Source organism: Colletes latitarsis, chromosome 6, assembly GCF_051014445.1.
Source record: "Colletes latitarsis isolate SP2378_abdomen chromosome 6, iyColLati1, whole genome shotgun sequence".
NCBI classification, from domain to species: domain Eukaryota; kingdom Metazoa; phylum Arthropoda; class Insecta; order Hymenoptera; family Colletidae; genus Colletes; species Colletes latitarsis.
The window spans coordinates 6,713,371-6,722,604 of NC_135139.1; positions in this window are offsets into that span (position 1 = coordinate 6,713,371).

Consider the following 9,234-nt stretch of genomic DNA (forward strand, 5'->3'; position numbering starts at 1 on the left):
AGAACCACTATCACGCGTAAGCAACTGTTCGTAGATTGCCGTTCTACAGGCGCAACTTTAAACGTTAATAACTTTTTAACGAATCCTCCATCAACAAATTGGTATTCTTGATTTTCGTCTTATTTTGGCCTCTAGAATCTCCCATTGAAATTTTTCCCAGCAGTGTTTTCTCATTACTCTCTTTAATGCACTTCAATAATTACAATTTAATTACTGCCTTTTGCCTATAACATGATTAACAATTTTCATGATCATGAAATTACAGAATGACCACCTTGTGTATATATTATGCATGAAACAATATACGAGAGATTTAAAGTACGCATTGACTACGTAAATCATGGCGTGAAGGAAATATTGAAGAAAAATTATCTTATCGACTTAACACGCATTGCTAATTAGCTAGATGCATCGTACGTGGATGTTGCGGTTTTCCACACAATTGATATCGTTAAGTTGTAACGAAGGTTACGAATACGTATGAATTTAAATAAACTATAACAGCAAATGTTACGAGTTGATAGAATTCACCAATTGCAAGAAAAAAAAGTTTTTTAATTAAGTTAATAGAAACAAAAATAACAAAAAATGGTATTTATTTATAATTTTAAAAAATACACTGGCAGTTTGAAAGTCTTAATTCTTAATACAATTGAAGTCAGATCCAAATATTCTACCACAGACGAGGTAGATCTTTGACCTAATGTACTTTTTCGGCCCATTTTTCTGAGGCTCTAGAGCCCCATTAACATTTCCGTGTCACTCGCAACGTTACCAACAGATTTAGAAATGATCACAAGAGGAAGTGAGATAGAAAATGAAATTACAGAAATTTTATTACTTTTTAACGGAATGAAAGCTGTACGGTCCATCATTAGACATCAATCGATTAATTTCATTGGAGTAATCAATCGATTAAGATTATTTAAAGGTTTCAAGGTTATTAAACTACCTAAGGATGCACCTCATTGACACGTATACTGAAAATCCTCTATTTTTTATTTTAAATTGTAATAAATCATTTGTTTAAAAAATAAATGGGCTAAAACGTATTTGCGACTTGAAATCAGTGTTATCAGACCGCGCATCGGGGGCTCCAGGAATTCCCCATTCCCCGGGTGCACCGGGGACACCTCATTCCACTTTCTCACACTATGCCAAAACACGCGTACGTGAGCTCGTAGAGTTTCGGAAAGTCGACAAAGACAAACTGACACATGCCCTCTTTCTCGATTCTCCGAAGCTGCCCGAAGTAATTTCAGACCGTTTCGTGGGAGTCGATAGAGGAAGGCTCACATTTGCCTTCTCGCTCTTGAACAACTAAAATGCGATCTCACATCAACGGCATACGATTTGGAATCTCGACTGCCCAGGCAATTTTACTTTTCGATCTATGTAGGCTCACGTAAGTACCATAATGAAAAAATCTTTTGTGAAATTTTTTTTATGGAAATACACGTTTTAAGATCTCCTGAACATATTTTAATTATTGAAAAAGAAGAAATTTTTTTTTATTATTCCTATGTCTGAACGTACATATGCATATTATTAATACTATTTTTCAAAATCAAAATACTTTAAGATTGAAAATTGATAAATTAAAATGAGAGTCCACTCTCTGCCAGTATCGTGCACGCTGTAGCATTTTTCAATAAGAAGTGTTCCTATTTTTATAATATGAACAAACCAGAAGAACCAATTGCTGCAGAAAATAATTAATAATGATTTTCCTCGATATGTTTCCAGATAGCTAACTAAGCTTCTGCTGGCCTCTACATGTCTACTGGTCTCTGCTTATCTCTGCTGGCCTCCACTGGCATCTGCTGACCGCTGTTGACCACTCCTGATACTTCTGACAACGTATAACGATTACGACTGGCTACTGCCAGCCTCTCCCAGCCTCCGCTGGCCTCTGCTGACCGCTGCTGACCATCGCTTACATTTCTGACAACGTATAACGATTACGACTGACTTCTGCCAACCTCCGGCTGTCCTCTGCTGACCAATGCTGGTCTCTACATGCATCTACTGGTGACTAACTTAGCAGGTAATGTCATAAAACTGTTTTACCCAGTTATACCCTTTTTTTACCTGAAGTATTAGGTAAAAAGTGCGAGGTACAAGGCACGACTACATGTACTTCTGAATTTTCCTACAGGTCTCCGCTGGCCTCTGCTGACCGCTGCTGACCACTCCTTATACTTCTGACAACGTATAACGATTACTACTGGCTACTGTTAGCCTCTCTCAGCCTCTGCTGGCCGCTGCTTACCACCGCTTATATTTCTGACAACGTATAACGATTACTACTGACTTCTGCCTGTCTCCGCTGGACTCTGCTGACCGCTATTGACCACTCCTGATACTTCTGACAACGTAGAACGATTACAACTTGCTACTGCCTGCCTCTGCTGGACTCTGCTTGCCACTGCTTGTCACTGCTAGCCTCTGCTGACCACAGCTGACCACCCCTGATGCTTCCGACAACGTATAACGATTACTACTTGTTACTGCTTGCCCCTGCTAGACTCTACTTGACTCTGCATGCCTCTGCTGGCCTCCGTTGGCCTCTGCTGACCGCTGTTGACCACTGCTGACCACCGCGTATATTTCTGGCAACGTACAACGATTACTACTGGCTACTGCCAGCCTCTGCTGACCTCTGCCAGCATTTCCCGACCTAAGCTGGCCTCTGCCAACATCTCCCGACGTCAGCTGACCATCGCTGACCATCGCTGACCATCGCTGACCGTTGCTGACAACTTGTGAAGATGATGTAATGTAATATAATATGTTTATATGTATTAAAGTTTTTTATAATGTAAATTTATGGCAATAAATGATATAATTTCAAAGAATTCTATGCATTCTCATCATTTTTACCCCTCTTTCCCTCTCCAAATTTCCCGCCGCCAGGAATTTCTGCGAATTCCTGGAAATGACGTCATTTCTAAGAATTCTTGAAAATTCTCGGATCCCTGAAACTTACCGGCGTCCCTGAAACTTCTCGGAATCCCTGAAATTTCCAAGAAGTTTCAGGCATCGGCTAAAATTCCGGCCTGAATTTTTCGGCAAAAATTTTAGAGAGCTATTACGTAATAGCTCTTTAAAATTTTTCGCGGCCGGAATTTTTCGACAAAAATTACGTAATATTACGTAACATTATGTAATATTACGTAATATTACGTAATAGCTCTTTAAAATGTTCGCGGCCGGAATTTTTCGACAAAAATTACGTAATATTACGTAACATTATGTAATATTACGTAATATTACGTAATAGCTCTTTAAAATTTCTCCGGCCGGAATTTTTCGGCAAAAATTATGTAATGTTACGTAATATTATGTAATATTACGTAATATTACGTAATAGCACTTTAAAATTTCTCCGGCCGGAATTTTTCGGGAAAAATTATGTAATGTTACGTAATATTACATAATGTTACGTAATATTACATAATATTACGTAATAGCTCTTTAAAATTTTTGCCATTGCCTGAAGCTTCTTGGAAATTTCAGGGATTCCGAGAATTTTCAGGAATTCTTAGAAATGACGTCATTTCCAGGAATTCGCAAAAATTCCTGGTGGCGGGTAATTTGAAATCTTTCCGGGGAACTTAGAAAATTTTAAAAGATTCGGAGTGTCTTATAACTAAGGGAATGATTTCGATAGGAAAAAGAAGGGTAAAAATGATGAGAACACATAGAATTCTTTGAAATTATATCATTTATTGCCATAGAGTTACATTATACAACACTTTAATACATATAAACATATTATATTATAATACATCGTGTCACAATTTGTCAGCAACGGTTAGCAGTGGTCAGCGATGGTCAGCGATGGTCAGCTGACGTCGGGAGATGTTGGCAGAGGTCAGCAGGGGGTGGCAGTAGCCAGTAGTAATCGTTGTACGTTGCCAGAAATATAAACGGTGGTCAGCAGTGGTCAGCAGCGGTCAGCAGAGGCCAGCTTAGGCCAGGGGACGCTGGCAGAGGTTAACAGAGGTAGGCAGGAGTCGTAGTAATCGTTGTACGTTGCCAGAAATATAAGCGGTGGTCAGCGGAGGCCAGCAGTGGCAAGCAGAGATCACCAGGGGCGAATAGTAGCAAGTAGTAAGCGTTATATGTCGTCAGAAGCATCAGAGGTGGTCAGCAGCGGTCAGTAGTGACGAGCAGAGGCATGCAGTGGCAAGCAGAGATCAGCAGGGGCGAACATTAGCATGTTGTAATTGTTATACGATGTCAGAAGCATCAGGGGTGGTCAGCAGTATACAACAGGGGCCACTAAAGGCATGCACAGGCAAGCAGAAACCTGCAAAGGCAAGCAGAGACTTGTAGGGGCATGCAGTAGTAAGTATTAATCGTTATACATTATCAGAAATACCTGCAGTGGTCAGTAGCGTTCGGCAGAGGCCAGGAAAGTTCAGCAGAGACAAGCACACGCTGACAGAGATCAGCAAAGACCAACAGAGGTTAGCAGAAGTCAGTAGTAATCGTTATAGGTTGTCAGAAATATAAGCGATGGTCAGCAGAGACCAGCAGAGGTAAGCAGTAATCAGGAGCAGTCAGTAACAGTCGCTGTATGGTGTTCAAAGTTGTCGGGAGTTCTGTACTTTTGTCAGCACTGGTCATCAGAGGTCATCAGAGGTAAATAGAAACCAGGAGTAATTTGCAGAGTTCAGTAATGAACTCTAGGAAAGGCAAGCAAAAATACCTGGGCAGTCGAGATTCCGAATCGTATGCCGTAGACGGGAGGTCGGATTTCAGAATAATCGAGAAAGAGGGCATGTGTGAGTAGGGCACCGGGTGCTGAATCTGGCATCTCTGGTCAGGGGAGCCATCGGGGGCAAGCAGTAGCCAGTAGTAATCGTTATACGTTGTCAGAAGTATAAGGAGTGGTCAGCCGCGGTCAGCAAAGGCCAGCGGAGACCTGTAGGAAAATTCAATAGTAAATGTAGTCGTGCCTTGTACCTCGCACTTTCTACCTAATACTTCAGGTAAAAAAAGGATATAACTGGGTAAAACAGTTTTATGACATTACCTGCTAAGTTAGTCACCAGTAGATGTATGTAGAGACCAGCAGTGGTCAGCAGAGGACAGCGGAGGTTGGCAGAAGTCAGTCGTAATCGTTATACGTTGTCAGAAATGTAAGCGATGGTCAGCAGCGGTCAGCAGAGGCCAGCGGAGGCTGGGAGAGGCTGGCAGTAGCCAGTCGTAATCGTTATGCGTTGTCAGAAGCATCAGGAGTGGTCAGTAGCGGTCAGCAGATGCCAGTGGAGGCCAGCAGAGATAAGCAGAGACCAGTAGAGACATGTAGAGGCCAGCAGAAGCTTAGTTAGCTATCTGGAAACATATCGAGGAAAATCATTATTAATTATTTTCTGCAGCAATTGGTTCTTCTGTTTTGTTCATATTATAAAAATAGGAACACTTCTTATTGAAAAATGCTACAGCGTGCACGATACTGGCAAAGAGTGGACTCTCATTTTAATTTATCAATTTTCAATCTTAAAGTATTTTGATTTTGAAAAATAGTATTAATAATATGCATATGCAATATGTTTTAATTTTCACAAAAGATTTTTTCATTATGGTACTTATGTGAGCCTACATAGATCGAAAAGTAAAATTGCCTGGGCAGTTGAGATTTCAAATCGTATGCTGTTGACGTGAGATCGGATTTTAGTTGTTCAAGAGCGAGAAGGCAAATGTGAGCCTTCCTCTCTCGACTCCCGCGAAACGGTCTGAAATTACTTCGGGCAGCTTCGGAGAATCGAGAAAGAGGGCATGTGTCAGTTTGTCTTTGTCGACTTTCCGAAACTCTACGAGCTCACGTACGCGTGTTCTGGCATAGTGTGAGAAAGTGGAATGAGGTGTCGCCGGTGCACCCGAGGCTCCATCTGGCATCTCTGCAATACACGCAATTGGGCATACGGTGCGAAAGTCTATAAATACGTTTTTGCCGAGTTATTTTTTAAATAAATGATGTATTACAATTTCAAATAAAAAATAGGGGATTTGCGGTGTACGTATCTATGAGATATATCCTTAGGCATTTTAATAATCTTGAAATCTTGAAATAATCTTAATCGATTAATTACTCCAATGAAATTAATCGACTGATGTTCAATGATGGACCGTACAGCTTTCATTCCGTTAAAAAATAATAAAATTTCTGTAATTTCATTTTCTATCTCACTTCCTCTTGTGATCATTTCTAAATCTGTTGGTAATGTTGCGAGTGACACGGAAATGGTAATGGGGCTCTAGAGCTCCAGAAAAATGGGTCGAAAAAGTACATTAGGTGAAAGGTCTGCTCGTATACTTCGTCTGTGGTTCTACAATCTCTGCACAAAACAAATCCATTTAAATTGTAATTGCGTGAATAAATAATAAATAAACATAGGCAACACATGATGAAATAAATGAACTATATTTATGCATATAAGTTGATATATGTATGTGGCAACGCAAATGAAATAAATCTTTGTATAATTGCACGTGTATGAAATGGTCGTTATTTTAAAAATTCAATGTTTAAGTTTCGAACGTGTACAAAATTCATTAATAAAATACATAGAAGGCTGCACTCAAAGTTGCCCCAAAATGCCACTCAAAATGCCCCTGGATAAAATTCAGATTTAATCATCAGAAGTTTTGAATAGGTGTGCACCACTATTAGTAATAATATTTACTATTATAAAAACATCATTTACAAACGAAAAACAGATTTCTTTTAAATCCTGAAGGTCACTCAGGAATATTCTTTATAGCTTTTTGCGGTAATCTTGCAAAAAACTGTTAAGTTACAAGTTAACAAAATTGAATATATCCAAATCTATTAAGTTTTCAACACACGTTTATTAAGACTTTTTTCATTTCTTCCAATAAATTTCACCAATCTCTTAATTGCTACCTATAGCTTATTTACATCCTGTGCAAGGACACAAATAAAAGAATAGCGTGGTAGAGGGTGCAGTTTCAATTTTTCATAAATTTATTTGCACTCCGTTTTATCGGACTACACAAATTACATTGTAAATTATTGGTCTGTCTGTGATTTTCAGGTTTTCACGTTCTCGCCTCTATCCTCTCTTCCCTCGTTCTTGATAACGCTGAATTGCCCAGGATCCGGCACGCGTTTATAAATGCATTCTACAGACGTTTTGTTTCGGTGTAACAAATTTTTTGTGGAGCGGACACAATCCTCAACAAAGCTGTACATTTTCAAACCTGATGGGCACGACACATTTAAACGCAAGAAAATTATTTACAGTTAACCGGACCGTGTCTTCGACGAATGTAGGTAACACATTCATTACTCGATCTACGATGGCACGCTTTAAACCTATCAATGCTTCTTTACTTATAATTTGAGCACCTGTAAATATACAGAGTTGACTATTTATATGGGGGACACCTAAATATCTCTCGTGACTATGGATACATGAGAGAATTGTTCAGTATAGAGAAAAATTGTTCGAAGTAAACAGAGCGATAGAAAAAATATTTTTCCTAGCCATTTAACCGTATCATTTTTATGTCGATCGAAAAATGCAAAATAACATCAACGAAATTTAAATCAGGGATTCTAACCTTAGCACAAAGCCGGTTCGACTCTGAGTAGCATAGAGTAATCCGCGTAATCGAGTTAACCTATGCATGAAGACTTGATTAACCCGGTTAACCCGCTCTTACAATGGATTATTCTACTATAGTTACCTCGCTCTTACAATGGGGTATAATACTATGGTAAATCCTCTCTTGCAAAATATGATAATTATGATAAATTTAATGAACAATAATGGCATACTTAAGTATTACTTTACGAATTGTAAACGCAAATTACCATTTTCAATGACTTTGTCCTATACTTACTTTTGCCTTTTGAGTTAGGAAAAAAATTTCTTCCCTATCTCTGTGTTTGCTACTGCGATCAATGCAACTTTCTCCAGATCAGTTATCTCATAGATCCATAATCACTGGATAAGAATAAGTGTTATCGTTAAAACGAGCCATCCTGTATTATTTCTCTGTATCTGAAGTTTTTAATTTGTTTCTAAAAACACTGTAACATTCAACGTAACAAAAACGAAAATAAAACATTAACACAAAGTATACGATACAATGTTTCCAGCCTAACTTAAAGTTTCTTAATACAATGAATGGTCTTAATTACCTAGCAGTTGTATGCGCTTTAAATGCTTAACATTAGACTTTACTGGAAAGTACAAACATGTAAAATGTTCTCTGAAATTTACAACGGATCAAATGTTGTCTCGCAACAAGTAAAATACATTTGCTTCACTGTTTTCGTAAAAATTGTGTATTAATCTCGCAGATTTCGGAAAAAGAATAACACCGTGTATAATGGACGAAGTTTCATTCGACGAAGTACTTATTTTATTCCATCAATAATGCAGAAGCCGGCACTGTAATTATGTAAATAAAGGAATCGCGAAGAAAAATTTGAATGATTTTTCCATTATCTTAGAATTGATATACGCAGAATAATCAAATCCAATTCAACTTGGTCCATTACACTTGAAGCCACTAGACATTGAGAAATTAATCGCAATGATGTAATCGATGTTGACATCAGATTCCAAAAAGTACAGCTAAAAATTCAATCGTCGTTCCCACGACCAGCTTGCACGCGTTCAACAAGTACAAATCAAGAAACTCTATACACGGGTACGTTCTAGGAAAAATGGATCGTAAGTTGAGCATCCATCTAAAGTGTCTAGAAACATTACAGTAAGGCAAATAGTATTCGTACGTAAACGGAAAGGGGAAATCATCGCGCCCTGTATGGCATATGTTCACTTCCGTTTAAATCCTTTCCGTGGAGCAATCTCGTTAACTGAATAATCATCGTCCCTGGTTAACGTATTGATTTTTGTTCTCAATACGCTTACAAAAGTAAATTCTTTTTAAAACGTTCATTTACGCAGTTCATCGACGAAACAGACAATTTTCTTAACATTTAAACAAAAAATCCAATGGTTCCAAAATTTGGCACAAACATTGGCGATTACGTCTGATTTTCTATAACTGCTTTTTGCTTTCTCTTGTAATGCTCCCGTCGTTAAATCTCAAATGTTCCAGTGACGATTGTCGTTCAGTTTCGCTTCCTTTTTTGAAGGGGTGTACCTGAACTTGCATGTGGTTAACACTTTGACGGCCGCTGTCACGTGTGCGTGATCTACTGTATCAGTCAACTTATTACGT